At 33.4% G+C, this 19,022-nt stretch overlaps 1 long non-coding RNA gene across 1 annotated transcript in view; it reads right to left on the bottom strand.

The window, feature by feature from the left end:
- LOC149920021 (uncharacterized) overlaps positions 1-17,501 on the bottom strand; it is a 51,093-nt gene extending 33,592 nt beyond the window's left edge. The window contains exon 1 of the long non-coding RNA XR_016463710.1: positions 17,394-17,501. This is a non-coding gene — a long non-coding RNA (uncharacterized LOC149920021). The remainder of the gene's footprint in view (positions 1-17,393) is intronic.
- Positions 17,502-19,022: the final 1,521 nt, after the last annotated feature.

Below are 19,022 nucleotides of genomic sequence, written 5' to 3'. Positions count from 1 at the left end.
TAATGAATATGGCAAAACAGTATCTGCAAAAAAGCAAGTGCTGATTATATGCTGAATAATACTATTCAATGAAGAATTATTTAATTACAAAAAAATGCAAAAACCAACAACTACAACAATAATAAACAACAAATTTATAGCACCTTTAGCAATACGGGACTTTTCTTTATTTCCAGTAGTCTTTGTAGCCAACTGAAAGAGTAAGTTATGCATTTTTATGTAAAATTCTGCTCACTGGACTCAGAAAGCCAATGATTCAATTAACCAAGTCAAAGAAATTTTTTTTTACATCAAAACAAAAAACAGGCATATCTTGCAAATTTTGATAATTTCTGATACAACAGTTGCAGAACATGTCCTGCAATGGACTCAAGTAAATCCTTTACTCAAGCAAGGGCACAAGGTTCTTAACTTTTTCATTACTAATGCAAGTAAAAGTGAATTTGCTGTCCTACATATTGTGTAATGTATATGAATCTTCCCCCATATCTGCAACAAGCTACTCAAAAGTCTGCTATAGCTCTGTACTCTGAGGAAAGGATTATATATCTCAGTGGTATATGGCTCACATAAAGTCTGACCTGACATTTCTGAAGTCAGGGAGGCTTTTTGTCATTAAATTCAATGAGAGCAGAAGTACTGTAATGAAACAGGCATTATGTTCTGTGTTAGCCTCAGTTAAAACGCTGCAATGTAGATAAAGATCCCAAATGAGGAATTATTTTAAGTAATCGGTTTGTCCTCCCATGAAATGTTGTATATATGTGAGTCAAAGAGATGTGCTCTTCAGAAAGAACATCAGTTGTAAATAAAAAGTTCTTTCATCAGAAGTTTGACTGGTGTTTTATCAATATATAGCATGAAAAAGTACTTCCTTCTGCCTTTTAACTGTTGATGTTCATTAATGCAATTACTTCACAGCAACAGCACATTCAAAGAGAATGAAGTTTGTCCACAATATAGAGAGGTAGACTTCCATTTTCTATACATCCTAAAGAATGCTTTTTATTCCATTTATTAAGCTGTCAGGGAGGAACTGGATCACCTTTCAGGGTACTACTGAATAACTAATTCTAAAGAAAAGCATGTCTCATTTTGTCTTTTAATAATTGTCAGAGAAAAAAAAAAATCGTTATTTTTCAGAGCAAGGATCTCATCTTATTTCTATGGCTGTTTATGTAACATCTGATACTGAGAATTTTGATCTTTTCTCAAGAATCTTAAGCCCTTCAAAATATTAAGCAAAATATATTATTTCATAAACTCTTGCACAAAATGATTTATAACAAAAAAATTAATGGTAAAACAAAGCTTCTGAATGTCTCGTTTGCTTTTTTATGTTAACTTATGAGGAAAATGTGATTTTTCATTGATGCTACATTGTTCTAGAATCATCCACACCTTAATGCAAAGGAGACATTTGCAGTTGACTCTACTTTCTGCACAGTGTTGTACGTAGAGTGCTGAAAAGAAAAACCAAAAACAAAGAACGAAAAGGGGAATCTGAGTGAAAAGAAAATAAAAGTAAAATTTGCAAACAAAGATTTCTTGCTGCAATATTATGCTCTACTTGAAAAGCCACTTCTGAATATGTTCTTGTGGGATTTCATAATGGTCATTTCAACGAGAAAAGAAGTGTTTGCTTAAATTCCATGGAAAATTTTTCTTTCCCTCCCTTTCAGTCTGGCAAAGAGTAGTCATGAGTGATGAGAATGCATTGTTGCCTATTAAAAAAAGGATTGCCAGGAGTCAGAAAATTTGTCTTAGATTTCTAATTCTTATTCTGAGAGTAACATTTATCTCAGATGATGTTTCAGTAATTTTCATAACATTTCTGAAATTCAGTTTCCTATTTCTGAGCAAAAGTTTGGGTAAGAGTTTCCTTCATTGGCAGATGGAAGAATTGATGAGGAAGAAAAGAGGGTTGTTATTTTGAAAGGCTTTTGTATTTTCCTATCAACACAAAGTGAAAAAAAATGCCATATGTCATAGTTATTTTTTCCTACAGATAGTGCAGTTTAAATTAAGAAGTGCAACTTCTTATCCCTAAGAAAAGATAACGCAGTGAACATAAAGAAGTAGAAAATATTATTTTATTTTTCAACTTAGCAGAATTATTGGTTCATTACAAGAGGAAAAAGTAAGATAGTGGTCTAGAGTGGTGAAGAATATCAACATCTGACTTCCTTTGAATACAGGTATTCTGCTACTTTTTTATTCAAAAGGCAGCTGGCTTCCTTTCCAGAAAAAGTCCATTTCATATATCACCACAGTGTGCAAGTGCAAGGCTGAAAATTTACAGATCTGAGAACAGTTTAACTCTTCCTATTTATAAAGCATACACCAAAGTAGGCAATGATTACTTCTATTTTTTTTTTTTTTTACTAACCTCCTTTGAGTCATTAAATGTTAGAGGTTCTATATGTAATAATTTTTGAAATCATGAGTAATTTAAAATATTCTTAAATGTCACACTTTTTACAAGCTCTACCTACATAAGTGACCTTCCATGTGTAAGTAATGAGAGCTTAGAAGATCAGATTTATCATTCGAAGTGAAATGATTAATATAATCACAGCTTAGAAATTGCCGTCATGATTCTACTGCTGTGGTAGTCACTCATGTAAGTTGAAATAGGTGGAAGGCAACCAGTCAATATTAGAGAAGTAGTAGTGAATATGGGAAGAGCTGGTTGACGGCAGTATTAACTGGGCTGAATAACAGCATATAAAAATAGAGATATCTGGTGCCAACAGAAGAATGAAAGAGCCAACAGGAAAGATATAAAAATTGTCTTCCACAGTGCTGATATACATCATTTTAATTGCCTTTGTGCCTAAAACTAGACACAACCTGTGTTACTTAAATGGCTTAAGCTTGTGTAAGAGAATGTGTGAAAGCTATCTTTGTCTTTCTTGTGCTAGTATTGCAAATCTGATATCTCTATCTATGAGATATTTGATTTTGCCTATATCTTGAGATAACTAAGTTGCCTATCTCAAAATGTACGTAGCTATACTGCTATGGCACATGCTCACCTAAACAGTGCATCACTTTGATTTTAGTCTAAAACAATTGTCATAGCCTGACAATGGAATGAATCAGAGCTTGAAAATTATCACAGCTTCTGGAAAACTCAGAATTCAGATAAAAAGAGAAAAGAAGTAAGAGGCAGACTGTTTTCCTTTTCTACTGTGAAAACGTCCCAAACATTTTATTATGTGGACCTCACACCTCCTCTCTCACAGAGGATGAATCATCCTAAATATTTCTTATAAAAAATTCCTCCTGAATGAGTTCTAGGCAAAAGAATGAAGGAATGGTGATTAGGAGCAATACAGTTGATGGCTGGTGCTTTCATTGCTATAATACCATTTATTTCACTGACCTGAGCAGTGACATGTCTAGCTGTGTATTTCAGACAACTTTTGATCTCCACTTCTATTCCACTCCTTATGAAGAAAAATAGAGTTTTACATATTTAAGACAAATATAAATAAAAGCAAGATTTCTTTCTTCTTCTTCTTTTTTTTTTTTTTTTTTAATTTCAGGATTTCTCTACTTTGTATATACAAATCTCATTTCTGCAAGGTTAATTCAAAACCACAAAAGTTTTATGTTCAAGGGGATTTGAACTTCAGATGATTAGATTTCAAATATTCCAAGACTGTTGCATAAAATGCATCACCCAGGACATGAGAATACTGTTTCAAGTCTTCACTCTGTCATAGACTTCTTGTGCAATTAAGATTGATCCATTTAACTTCCTTACTCTTTCTCTCCTTTCATGTATAAGAGAGTGAATATTTTCATATTTTATATGGTTTTGATAAAGACTAGAAGTTGTTTAAATATTGGAGTCATGGAGTATAAAAGAGTTAAGTAATTCCATTACTTGGACTCATTTTATTTCTGACACTGTAGTAGAAGGCTGTTCTAAGCCCAAAGCTAAAAAACAGAAAAAAATCACATTAGACAGGACATGCAATGTAATATCAAGCAAAGCTCTCTTGAGACTTAGATTCTAAATCTCATTCAGTTATTCCGACTCTGAGGAAGCCCCTTAGAGAACATAATATTAGTGCTAGATCTATGAGGCCATAAAGCAAGATTCTGAAATAGAGTAATAGAATATCCCAAGGATCTTCAGGTTCAACTCCTAACTCCACATATGACTACCAAAAATGCAAACCATATGTTTGAGAGTGTTGTCCAAGCACTCCTTGAATTCAGGTAGATTCATGCCATGACCGCTGCCCTGGAGAGCCTGTTCCTGTGCCAAGCAGCCTCTGGCAAATAATCTTTTCCTAATATGATTTATAAACTTATAAGGGTATTACAAAGGTCTACACAACAGATTCTATCCTCAGTTTAAAAATAGAACATCATTGCTGTTGTCCTAAAAATATAAAAATCACAGCCTGAAGTAACAGCCTTTATATGATTCCATTTCCACTGTCCTTAGTAGAAAGACTTTTTTTTACATTATGATCTGAATGTTATCAAGCCAGAGAATAGATTCTGAAAGGCATATCGTTCAACAGAGCTGGGTTCTAATCTCATATAACTTCAAGCAACACCACTTGCCACCACATTAGCAAAAAAGAGTTGGTCTCACAAGTGCTCAGGAGCAGGCATTAAGAGATATTTTCTTAGAAGACAGGAAGAAATCAGTAACTCAGACATTCTTTCAAAAATATAGCAGACAACTAGTATTATTCACAGCTGAAATGCAGATACAGTGCTAAAAGAGACTCACAAGGTGAGCCTGCTTTTCTTAGATTATGAAAGAATGAGTTCACAAGACATTTTGTCAGCTAATAAAGAGTTTAGAAACTGGCTGCTTCTTTCTCTCCTCACATAACTAATCTTGCCCTAGTACCCCATTCAGCACATGGCTTGTATAACAGACTGTTGAATTCTTACTTATCAGTAGGATTTGAAATTATTTATTGTAGAAAGTTCTCTAGTCATTTGGATTTGAAGTGGTAAATATAAGCTACAATAGAAAACCTAGACAAATATATTGCAGTCAGTAAACATAACAGAACTAAAACAATCCTTTCAAAACAGTATTATTATACGCAGAAAGTGAAGTTGCTGAAACAACATTCTGAAGCTGTTAATTCTATCAATAGCTGGAGAAAAAATGCCTTCAGTAAATGGACTAAATATGTTCTTTATCATAGATTCAGGTTGCTTCCCTTCATATTCCACTACCACCAAGACCACAGGCACTTCTCCTCTTGTCTCCAAGAGAACAAAATGAAAACAATCCCAATGACTGAGGTCTTCACAACAGAAAATAACATCACTAACTTTATTGTGCTGAAGACAGTGATCAACAAATATGGTCTTTTTTGTCTAAGAATAAGTGTTTTTTGCAGACATCGTATATAATTTACAGCCAATGTGCAAGAAACCAAAGTATCAGGACATTCTTATTTTCTTTTCCACTAACATTAAACAAATATAGGAGATTGATAAATTATAGAACAAGTTGTATGTTAATTTTTCCTCTCCTGGATGCTATACAGTCCCATAAACAGGAAGCATCTCATCCTTAATTTGTGACTGGTGACATTCACTGTCCTTGAAGTCCCCATAGGCCCATACTAGATCACAAGAATAGCTGCCCATTACCTCAGCAAGTAAATCTGGTCTAAAATGAAACAGAGAAGACTTAAAAAGACTTGATACAACAATAGTAGAGCTGAGCATCCAATCTATGCTGTATCTGTCAAGAAACCTCTAGAAAGAACTACAGAACACAACTTTCCATTTCATTGTTCTTGCTCTTTTTTTAATCTCCTCTTTCTCTTTTATAAAATCTCAGTTTACTGTCCTAATTTCTTTAACATTTCCCTTGGCTTCTATTAAATTATCCAAAAGGTTTATGTGCTTTCTTGCCAGGCAATTTCTCCTAAGCTCCCATGACTGTACTTTTAATAACAGTGATACATTTCTCACCTTATTTCTTGCTCTACATTTCTTCTGGGTCTTAGATTTTTACTCAGAAAACAATGACTTTTATGAAGTCTTGTTATCACTGCCACAAATTCATGTCAGAAAGCAATCAGCTTTTTTGCAGAATGTGGTCCTAAAGTGTTACAAGACTGTCAGTGCCTTTATGAATAGTAGTTTAAATAACCTTGTACAACCTTATATTGCATGCTGAAGCTGCAAAGAATATTATGTTTCAAATCCTTTCCATACTTTCATGTTACCTTTTTTATTTGTTGGTTGGTTGTGGGTTGTTTTTTTTTTTGTTTTGTTTTGTTTTTTCTGCAGATTTAATATTTGTCCCAGTTCTTTTGCCATTAATTTGCTGTGTACTGTTGTCTTATGTCTATTCCTTTCCTCTTGTCTCATTTTACCTGCTGAAAAAAATGGTAAATGAAATATGGTCTAAGCTTAATTAAAATGTCATGTCAGTGCTCTCATGTCATAATCTTTTAAAGATAAGTCGTGAAAACTATTTATTAAGAATGACATTACCAATAAATTTGGAAAAGCAGAATAAACTAAAAAAGACATGAATAACTGATATAATGAATTGTACTGTTCCAAAAGTGCATTGTACCACAGTTCTGGTAGAACTGGAAATAATCTTGTTCAACTGCTTTAATTAGAAACTATAACCACTGTCAAATTATTTTTACAAAGGAAAAACAAATAAAAAATGGATAATATCCAATATGACAAAATAATTAAGTAATCTGTTCATTTTGATTGAATGGTAGACAGTCAGAAACCTATGCACTAATAATACCAGCAGCTTGTTTTTGAGGTAGCATAGTGTCACCCTGTTGGAGCAAGTACAGAAGGACAGTGCCTATTTAGAAGAGCACCAATCCTAGGACAAGCACTGTTTAGTATGTTAAAGTGAATAAGAATTAAATATAGCTTAGCAATCAGTGACTACAGAGACCTACAGAGCCACCATGTACACAATACTAAGTATTTTGTACTGGTCATAAGGTGGCTGAGAAGAAATTTCAAAAATATTAGCAACAGAACTTTGTTATTTTCTTACAAGAAGAACATTCTGTGCATAAAAACTGTGCTGGAAAAAAAGTATATAATATTATTTATGAAAAATTTGACAAATGGGCAATCTAGGTGAGCATAGTTGGCAAGGTAGCATTTGACAAAATTTAAATCTGTTGTGTTAAGGAAGCATCTGCTGTGAACTGGCTCCCTCAAAATGAGCTCTATTAATAGCTTAGATCTGCCAGTGACATGTGTTACAAAAATATATATGAATGTTCACTTAGTTGTGTGCCAGACTGTCACAGAAATTAGCACTGATTAATGCTGCCAGTGGGACTACTATCGATTTTCAAGCTGACTTTAGCTATCTATCCAGGGTCCCCCTTCAGTCTGTGATAACATAGGTATATAACAGGCTTATAGCCTTAGCATCAATGCCAATGGTACAGTAACTCAATTGTTTCTTTACAGGATAGCAAATTCCAAAGGTCACAGGAAAACCTAAGCATCAGAAGCAAATTCAACCCTGCGTACTCAAAAAAATGTCTTTGGTTTGGATTGTCAGTATCACAATGAGTAATGCAAGTGTTGAAAAGCTATCAGAATCACTTGTCCAGCTTATTGTAGATCATTAGTGAGATGAGATCATCAATGAAATGCTGCCTACTCTCTAAAGAACAGGTTTCAGTAGAGAACAACTCTGAAGATTCAGATTTTGTAATGCAGTGGGTCTCAAATAATAACATTTCCAGCCTCCTGTTCATCTCAACAGAGCTTGTTAATGGCATCAGCTTGCAGAACTCAAAAAGTTCTCTTAGGATACTGAAAAATAGATTCATACTCAAACTCTACTAGCTACAGTGCAGCCCCACCCATTCTCTGATGAGGAACATGTTTTATTGAATCATTTCTATTATCTATGTGAAGTAAATCTTCCTCCTAAATGACCTCAAATAAGAATCCGTAAGGGCAGCTGTGTCTGTTTCAGGCATCCCTTGCTACTAGGAAATAAAAAGCCTCATATTTATGCAGGCTTACATTGATGGACATGGAATAAAACCATTGAAGAAAATGTTGAACTCAGGAAGACATATTTTTCTGCATTCCATAGCCAAAAAAATGGTCCACATTTGAAGATGGGCATATCAATCTCAACATGAATTTCTGTTTCACTTGAACTTTTTATGACTTTTGAACAAATGTTTATTAATTATTAGGTAATTTGATGAGGTTTTATGGCATCAGAAAAATTGCCTAGAATCAGTAAGATTTAATTACAATTTATAAAACCACAGATTGAATAAAATAAAAAAACAGGTAAAGAATATCTTTAGGCTAAGGTTATATTCATGTTGCAGTCCACAGCTCAGAGAAATGTCCTGTTGTTGAGCTAATTCTAAGAGACCTTTTTAAGAGTAACTCCATTTCAGCCGACTTCAGTTGTGAATACAGTAGTATACAATACCATGTAGCATTTGATGTAGGTTATTTTACAAACTTACATGAACAAATCAGATCTTATCTAAACTCAGAAGGATAGTTTATGACTGCTTGAGTTTCCTAAAATCAGCTTTTGGCAGTAAAAATCCCATACTGATCCTTCACAGTTCACTGGCAATAATTAATATACCTGAAATATGCTGGCACTGACAAGTTCATGAAGGCTGACTTCATACTAGGTATCTTGTTCATCTGAGAACTGACCACCCTGGTTTTAAGATTTTCAACTATATTCACACTGACTTCTGACATCGTATATGTTTAATAGTAAAACACAGAAGAGTTAAACTAACATTTACATTCAAAATTTTAGGTTCAGTTTTTTAATGAATAAGCTTTGGAAAGAAATAGCATCTTCTACATTCCTGCCAATATCACTAAGTAAATCAGAAAATTAAATATATCATTACATTTAAAAGAAATATTTTAATATAATTTTATGTAATTATTGACAGTAAGTATGATAAACTGGAATTCAAAACAGCCATAATACAGCAAGATACTGGACAGAAAATCTTTCTGCCACTTCCATTGCAGAGTTCTTGTTTGTGGCTAAGCAGAGCTCACTGCTACTAGGCAATAGAAGTATGGTCTTATTTATGTGAAGTTAGTAGTAATCTCTGTATTTAGAATACCGCCTTGTCACTTTTCAGGATATGGGTTTCCAGTGCCAAGTGGACCAAGCCATGACCAGCCTGGTCTTATCTCAGAAGAGATCCTGAAGAAAGTTGGACTAACGACCACCTAATGTCCCTTACTGCCTGAATTACTCTGTGTTTTCATGAAATCTGTTTTCTGACTTTAGAGTTTGCAGTAAGTGTTGCAATTCATGAAATATTAGAGTGTTCTGAACACATTTAATTGAAAACAAATGGTTTGTATGAAGGTTGTCTATGGGAAAAGGAAAATCATGCTAGTTGGCATCAGAAGATGGTAGTATGTACTTTCCTCCTTTTTCTTTTTTTTTTCCTTTTTCTATTTTTTTCTGGTGTAGACCTCACATGTGACTTAATCAAAATGAAAACATTAATCATTTCCAAGAATTTGACTTGAGTACACTGTACTTACTTGTTCTGTTATTTGTCTTAATGTAATCCCTGTACAAAGATACAATTTCCTAAAGCTTAAAGAATAATATCAGTATGGATATTTAAAACCATATCTTACCAGTTTTGTATCTTCTGTTTTACTACTGTGGATTAAAAATTCTCCATAATTCTTTCTGAAATTTGTTTGAAATTAATGTTTTAAGGTTTGAGGGATAATATATTGTGTTTTTTTTTGTTTTTTTTTGTTTTTTTTTTTCTTTGTGCCATCTTATCAGACAAGTATTATATACAAATGGAGAAGAGCTGATGTAAATGACTCCTTTTCACCCCATAAAAATTTAATCAATAGTAAAGTGATTATCTCCTACGTTAAGATCTAAAAGATTTAATTCACTTCTCTTCAATGTTAAATATATGACTTAAACAATTATCTCCACTATAGTTTGATTTCCTATTTATAATACTGTATAGACACAGTTTTATATCTATCAGGATTGCTGAGAACAAAGATATTATAACATCTCTGAGATCTGCACAGCAGTAAAGAAAACAGTTTAAGTATACAGAGTAGTTGGTGTTTTGGACTGTTATCAACAACTGAAATCTGGTGTGTTCTGAAATTCCAACAGCAATTAAAATAACTGTTTTTATAATGTTTACAGTTGATGTTAACTCAGAGTTTTTCACAGTAGCTATAATTTATTGTCACAAGTGATCAGGATGATAAATCATAAAAATACAAAGAGAGCTATTAATGAATCCACATGCAGGATTACTGTAGGAAACTGACTCTATCTCAATCATATGGAAAACAGTTCAGAAAAAAACACTCTTGTTCCAAAGGCAAGAAATCTAATAATTATTTTTTATCCCAAAAACTTGATTGTTTTATGCTGTATATTGTTATTTCAGAACTTCATATCTTTACCTTAACAAACCCTATTTCCTTGTTTAATTGATGTAAGAAGTAACTATAATCATGAATTCATTTTGGACTGATTAAAAAGGCTGATGTAACACTAAATTTATTCAGCTGAGACCAATGTAAAATTTGCTTCGTCTACAAGTTTCTTGCTTGAATACTTGTTCACAGTCTTCTGCAATTCCAGGACAAATCTCTAAAGTGTGCATATTAACTGTTTTAGTGCTTCTTGCTTGAGCTATTGGGCTTTTACATAGGTCACTCTGGAAGTAATGCCTCCTATTTATTTCCATGGGAATTACAGCACAAAAAAGGAGCACAATAACACTGATTGATAGAGCTAATTCTCAGCAACAAAACACTCTTTTTAAAACATAGTCACCACTATTAACTATGCCTTCTTACCAGCGATAAAGAGGGGTCTGCATGCTGTCCTGTAAATCTGCACCAGTGGAGGTGACTCACTGTCCCCTTCCCCACTGCTGAAATGCACCAACAACCACCTCACTGTGCACACACAATGATCTCCATAAATGTTCTGTAAGTGCTGATGAATGTCAATGGGTGCCACGTGTTAAAATATACTAAGTGATCCTTTTTTCCTCTTCTTTCTGTCTTATTCTCTGCAAACGAAGGAATTTTTTTCTATGGTGAATGCAGTAGATATAATACAGCTGACAGGACAATTTCTGCAACCAGTGAAACTGGAATTAACTCCAGATTAGCTTATACTATAGGCAATGTCATCATATTTAGAAATTAAACATCACTTTAAGTTTAATGAAACAAACTGGATTGCAAATTTTCCATAATATTATTTAGTCAAGTGAAAGACTTAACTCTTTAACATGTATTATAACATGTGTTGGGAAGTATCTGCCAAAAGTCAAACGATCTTATGTCTCTGTCCTCAAATGCAAATTGTCCTAGTATAGTATGCATTTTCCCACTGTGCTGTTGGAATATCATTATTTTTATTTTCATACATATATATATATGTTTATATACAAAGTATAATTTAAAAGTTAGCATACAGATCCAGAAGATGGCATTTGAAGTAAGGAACAAACCTGTCGGTGTGTATTTTTAATATTTATTCCAGTATTTTCAGTATTTTTTATAATCTAACCATATTTAATACATTACAACCTACAAATGCTTTGAAACAATGAACAGTCTAGTCATATGAAATCCTAAAAATGGAATATTTATGGAATTACTAAAAATAATCCTTATATACTGCTGCTGTTCTGAATATAATTGTTGACTCACACCAAGGACGTACTTTGTTCAACAGCCATAGTTATAAGTATCACCTGTGAAATGTGCTATTTAGGGTAAGAGAGATGGTCAGTTAGCACTGCTATTACTTAAGCCAAGATTGAAAAATAAAGAAAGAAAAATTAGGAAGGTCTGTTGTCTAATTCTTATTATAATAACTTTTTGCCTACATGAAGAAGATAAAAATTCTCTAATTAAGAGGTTTTTAAACAAGCTGTTGCATTTGGCTGATAAAATTGCTGTGAAAGCTTTCTTTCAAACTTAGTGGACTGCTTATGGACAAGACAAGTAATGGAGTCTCTTATTCTGTTCTTCAGGAAATACTATCAGATGGTTAACAAAGTAAAGAGAATAGACTGTAAATTAGTGGGGGAAAAAAAGGAGTGATGAGAGCTTACAGAAAGTGAAAATGCAACCCAATATAGCATAGGATATTTTCTTGTCTTCCTGCGAAAAGTTTTCCATCTTTTAATTTTGCATGACAGCATGTTTAGAAAAGTGTTAACTTCAATTACAAGTTGTCCCATTCTGTCTTGTGCAAAAGTTCATATAAGACAAAAACAGATTTATTCTAGTCTTAGCTGTTCTTTTGAACTGTATATGTAGGAATATATGATTTCTTTTTTTTCATAGAGTGTACACAACTAATAGGGTAAAGATACGAACTATAAGACAATATTAATTCATTGTCATTCATGCTGAATCCTAATAAATTATGTTGGCTTTGTCTTGGTTTCATATTTTACATCATTTCAAAATAGTTGTTTAATTTCCAGACTCTTTATAGGAAAACTTCACCTAAGATGGTTTACCATTGGATAAATTTAGACTTCTGATGAAAAGAATAAAAGACTGGTATCCCTGCTCTTTGCAGCTCTCTGTCACTCACTGGAGGTTCATGTTTCCTTGGTAAGAAAAACAGCATGGTCATTGTTTTTTCAGCTAAGTTTGAACTTTAACTCAGCCTCATCCTGTCACACAGCAGGTCTGCTATGCAGTTTGTTAATAATTTTCTTCTTATTCAGTGTATTCTATCCCTCTAAAATTGCTAGTGACTGACCTCACCAGCATAACCCCTGGCATAGTTTCAATTCACAGGAACTGTTCTGAATCCTCTGAACATTTCTCACAAGCGGCCCTCACCAGGATTCAGATATCTTAACAGGTGGGAACAACTGTCATTTTTATACCTACAGCACACATTATGAGAAAAATACTGTTTTTTAAATAATACTCAGGTAATGAGCTATGGTTTTAGACAACCATGGTGAACAGCTCAAGGTACCTCTGGAAAATCTTCCAACTTGGGACAATGTGGGAAGGAAAAAGAAACAGTAGAGATTATTTTGAAGGAGTGGTGGTCTGTCATTCTCACATGCTGCTGCAGAATCAACAGTTCTCATTAAGGAACCTACAGGTTATACACTTGTAAATCCAATAATTTGGGATGGGATTCAGTGTCATTCAAACATCAGACCCAAGACCCACCAGCGAGGAGCCTGACTCTTAACTGCTAGAGAGGAGTGGGAAACCTGTCCCATGCAACTAGCATAACCCAGAGAGATGTTCTGCTGCTCCTGCAGAGCCCAGACACAGGTTCAAGAGTTCCTGTGGCAGCCTGGAAGTTTACCAGTTGCTACTCCAGGTCTTGAAGAGCTTGTCTTATATTTGCCAGCCTTGGGTCTCACAGGAAATAGAATCAAACAGTTATTCTTAAATACCTAATTTTTTGCCCTAAATAATCAGGATCCTACCTCCATATTGTTATCGCAGTCAGCTTTCTATTTAAATGGCATAGTTCATCCCAGAAAAAATAATGGTAGCCCTAGTTCCTCAGGGACTTTCCTTCTTGTCAGGAGAGAATTTTACCAATTTTTTAATAGGACAGAATTTTGTCTGTTTTTCTAACAAGTGCCAGCTCCCAAAAGACTTGTGCTGTTTTTTGGATTTTTTTAAAAAAATATTATTATTTTTTGTTTGGAATGATCTGGATTTATTAGAGGAAGTACTCTTCTGATTGTCTTTAATCTACACTGATCTTTACACAAGCATTATTAAGACCTTCAAATTGTTAGGTAATTTACCAAAAAATCTTTAAATGTCTTATGTTCACAAAAATATTTTGAACATGCTTTTCTAATGAAACATCTATTTCATTTGCAACACTCAATAAGGTACTCTAAAGGTAAACATGATGATGTCAAGTAGTTGATTTTGTTTTTGGAATATGATATGGATTTTAGTTTAATTTTGCTTCTAGGTATGGCACTTGGCTTCTCTGTTGCCTTCCATCATACCTATACAGTTATTTTCATCAGTAGAAAATGGATTATTTTAATTTCATTACTTACAAATTCATTTTTAATTTTTTTTACAGACCTAGTATAAAGGGCTACAACAAAGGCCAGGCGGTATGGGAGCTGTTTCATTGAGAAAATTAGAGAAGAAATGTAGGAAACTGTTTCTGCTGTCAGTTTGCATAGGAATTATCTATACAACACAGGCAAACGTAAGATCACTTCTACTCTCAGAAAAAAGAAGTTTCAAGTTTACAACAGAACAGCATAGTGACTATACAGATGGCCTTGACTGCCCCGGAAGGCCTTGCCTGTTTTCCTTTTTTGCAATAGTTTTTTAACTAGAAGTACAGACAAAATATCACCTAGATCTGCATATTGTGAACAATATAAAAACATTAATTTAAATGGTCTGCAAAGTGTCCATTCTGATGATTATAGAATCAATATGTCTTGTATGTTCATTCCTCTGGATTATTCAATATAAGGTAAATTGAAAAAAGAGGTTATTGACCACTTCTGAATGAAACTTTCCTGATCCTCCCTTAAAAATAACATCTTTAAAGGTAAAGTAATTTCAGGAATAAGAGAACTGAAACAAATAAAATGTTTAAGCCTTATAAATCCCCAAAACATATCAGGGATACTTTCTATTTTACATAGAGTCTCTTAGCTGAAAGGGACATTGTATCGATCACCACTGCAGCCCCTTTCTCTCCTGAATGCCAGGACCCACTGCCTCCACCACCTCTGTCCCAACTTGTGATTCATCAGCAGTTACTACAGGAATAGGAGCCTCCTCCCAGTTTACATCAGAATTCAAAATCACCTGGGCAATCCCATAGCACAGACAGGGGGAAAAAGAAAAGGCAAAACCAAATATAAAACTGGTTTGACCAGTTCAAGTCTTAAAATATAACACTGAAAGTGGACTTGCACAAGGGGGAAAAAATCATATTAAATGGTATCTACAGGTTTCTCCTCATTCTCCCTTTCTTTTAAACACACACATATGCATATAATTATCGTTAGGATATCCAGTGACCCAAAAGATCTCTAGATCTCTGCTTTTATTACATTTTGACAGAAATGATGTCTGTATCTGGCTAGATTGCTTTTGTTTTGTGACCAACTATACTTTTTTTGTTATGCCAAGTCTGTTTTATGTTGTCAGTAGAACAGATCATAGTTTCAAATATACATATTTTTGTTAATTCCAGCATTTATCTTATGCAGCATATTTTATTATTTACTTTTCCATATTACTAAAAAATCTTGGTCATAGTTTTAAAATATCTCATTTGGCTTGCAAGTTGTTTTCCTTCTTTCTTGTAAAGGAGACATAAAAATTTGCTTTTCTACAAGGGCGAAGACACAAATTTCATTAGATCTTTTTTATTTTTACAATGTAGTTTTTATTGTGCCGATTTTTATATAAAGCAAACAATCAAATATGAACAAAAAGTCAGGAGAAAAAAAAAGCAACCTTCTTGTTTTTATCAGCCATAAAATTGCTCCATAGTACATGAGGGAAAACAGATATGGAAGAACTTCATACCTGAAATAATGCATTGTTTGTATACTTTACCTCTCTTTGAACAGGGAAAATTCCTAAGCAAGTATATGTGTTTTGTGTTTTATTGCTTCCTGCCTTATTTTATTTCTAAATTCTCAATAATTAATACTACTCCAATACTTTCACACAGGTATTTTTTTGGAAATTATCCTACAATAAAAAACTTATACTGAAATCCTAAATAACTCTTTTAAATAAATACAGATATCAATAAAACTTTTCTGAAAGAAAAATTAGCAATTAAAGACCCAATTCAGCAAAACATCTAATTTAACACAAAAAAAAAAAAAGTATTTAATCCATATAGTCAAGTGAGATTTAAGTATGGGTTTTAAAGTCAAAAACAAATGCCAGAATTCCTACAACATGATAAAATAACAGTGTGCTCTTAATGAAGATAAAATGGAAAACAAAAAAGACCAATACAAAAAAAAAAACAACAACAACAACAAAAAAAACTCCCTAACATTTTCAGCTTTGCTCAAGATAACAATGAATAAATTCTGCTAAGGTACTTGGGTACGGTATTGTTTTTTGTTTCATTTTCACTACAGCAAATTATAGGAATAGGATAAAATATCTTAAAACTGGGAAAAGATCTGAATTCTTCTCAAAGTTGACTAAAATTTAGCTATAATATTGTTTCAAATTTTGGAATTGCACAAATGTACTCAATGGCAACATTTTGAATCAGGACAGGATTCATTTTTGTGGTTAAAAAATAGGCACAGCTATAATAGGACATACTGCTTTCTTCCAAGGGAAAAAAAAGATTTATGAATAATATTTTCAAGTGCTCAACCACTCTAAAATATGTCAAGAAAGTACAGACAGCAGCATCGGTAAAGCACTGCAATGCCTGGAAGGTCACAGCATTATTATTATATTAACTTGCTAAGGCTGAAGTCAATAAAAATGGTGCAGTGCTTAGTCAGTTCGGCCCTACTTTTCAAACTGATCTATGGGAACACATGTATTCAGACTCTTCCAGACACTAGCTCTACTGTATATTAACCATCTGATTTACCTACATGCCAACAGGGTAATGAGACTTTGCAAATGCATGCCCTTGTTTTAAGACTTGACTAGGAGGTAGGAATTCAGGCCATGAAGATAATTGTGAAACGAAGGACAAATTTACTGGCTTGTTGCCAGATAAATGTTCATTACTCACGTACAACTCATAGAAAGTCTAAACAGCTTGTATCATAGGGTGACTAGGCACCTCGCTCATGCTCCTTTCATAACAGATATTTGTCTCTGATTTTAAAAGCTGTGCTGGTTGCAACAGCAGATTTGTCCATATGTTGTATTTTATAATCTGTTTTACTTTTATTGCCCCCTGAGACTACTAAGCAAGCATAGAAGGCAGGGAAAACTTTCTGGCTGTTATATGTGAAGTCTACAGACACTTCAGAGGCTCCTCAACAGCCCATCTCACTTTACAACAGCTATAGATGGAAAACAGCAACCTCTCTATAAACTTATCTGTAAATAATGACCTCCATATGCTTGAATACCTTAAGGAATATTAGCTCATTAGTGAAGATGTTATAAAGTATCGTGTATATAGCTATATTCAGTGAATTCTTAGCAAAAAAAGCTGTGTTGTGTTTAAAGTAACACAATTATATTCTATATCATTAATAGATCAAAAAACAATGTAAACTGCAATGTATGTTCATGCTTTCCCTTGAATAGTTAAGGAAAATATTTATATTGTCCCTGGCCCTTTGTCAGCTGTCTGATAATACATAAATGAATAAAGCTTTTACCTGTTTATAGATGAGTTCATTCTGAGACACTGTAAGTTCCTGTAGCTCCTATTATAGACATAGTTTAACCCTGGTAAGCAGCTAAACACCACACAGCCACTCAACCTTCTCCCCCTGCAGATGGATGGGCATAAGAGTGGAGAGGGGGGGAAAGGAAGGGGAGGGAAGACAAAAGGCTGGAAAGCTGCCTAGCAAAGAGGGACCTAAGGTTGCTTGTTGACAACCAGCTTGTATTTGATCAAACTGCCAGTTATCTCAGTGCAATTATTAAATACATAAATACAGAATATGTGATTCTAACAAAATACTAGAATCATTCACTAAGTACAAAAAGGCACATTCCAAACAAATATTAAAAATAAAAGGGCAAAATTTGTTAATATTAAACAAAACAAGCACATTGTAAAGCTGGTTGTGTTGCATATTCATCACTTTGATTTTTCTAAGAGATTTTGATTCTGAGTGATGCCTTCTAATTTCAAATCTTTTCCTCTTTAAGAGTAACTTATCCTACATTTAATAATTGATGAAATTAAATATATGTTCCTCTAATCAGAGTAACTGATATGAACATATGAATAATTATACAAAAGAAATTGACCAGAAAAATTACAGGTTCTTTTATGCAGTAATTAGCTAACAAAAACTTTGTAAAAATGGAAAACAATGCCATTTCAAATAGCAGGCTGTTTTTATACCAATATATTCAAATATATTACATACAGAGAGTATGAACATGAATTATTAATCTATGCTAATACTCTGAAATTTGTTCTTTATTGGTTAGTCCTCGTGGAAAATAGAAAAATGTAATGTCCTCTCAAATGTCTGTGTTTTCCTACAAAACTGTATGGGAGAATTAATCTAGAAAGTTAAGCATTTGAAAATGTTTATAATCAGAATCATATAATCTTGGTCACCATGCAGATAGAGTTACAAGTTAAAACCAGGTTTACATTCATGTTTCCTATCAATGTGATAATCTCATCTTAAAATATAAATTCCCTAAAATGTAATAGTGGAGGTAAAGTTTTAGGTATTCCTCAGGCATTTACTTGATTTTAACCTCTGACATTTTGCTCTTGCCCCTTAGCTAGTTCTCAATACAAATACTAGAAGATAAACCTAGAGATATATGTTCTTCACCCTTCAAAACTGATTTTGTTTTTCTACCAGTAGTTGATAACTTGCTATTTTAATCAAATTTTTCATTACTTATGTGGACCTTTATCATAACCAGTTTAACATGCATTAGTTTTTCAATAGTATATTCTAACAAAGAACAAGGAAAAGTTTGGAAACAAGTTACAACTGTTATCTCTTAAAATCTCGCGTAAATTCTGTAATGAGTATTGTGCCATTTACAATCTGTTCTTGCTGTGCTGCTCCATTATAATGTCTTGTCATTCAAGCAGTTTGCTTACCATAATCTTCCAAATGAGCTCAAATTCCATTCACATCTAACTAAAATAACATACATAGCATTTCTGAGGAATTACATCCCTCAAACTGTCTGATTTCCCATTACTAGAAAATCATCTCTAGTTTTTCTCTAATTCAAAACAATTTACAAGAACTCCTGAATTCCAATTTAAAAGCTTTACAAAAGAACATTTAAAATGTCTGGAG

Source organism: Phasianus colchicus, chromosome 1 (assembly GCF_987193195.1).
Source record: "Phasianus colchicus chromosome 1, bPhaCol1.hap1.1, whole genome shotgun sequence".
Lineage (NCBI taxonomy): Eukaryota > Metazoa > Chordata > Aves > Galliformes > Phasianidae > Phasianus > Phasianus colchicus.
Note: the sequence above shows the minus strand (reverse complement) of the source record. Positions and strands in the feature narration are given on the sequence as shown.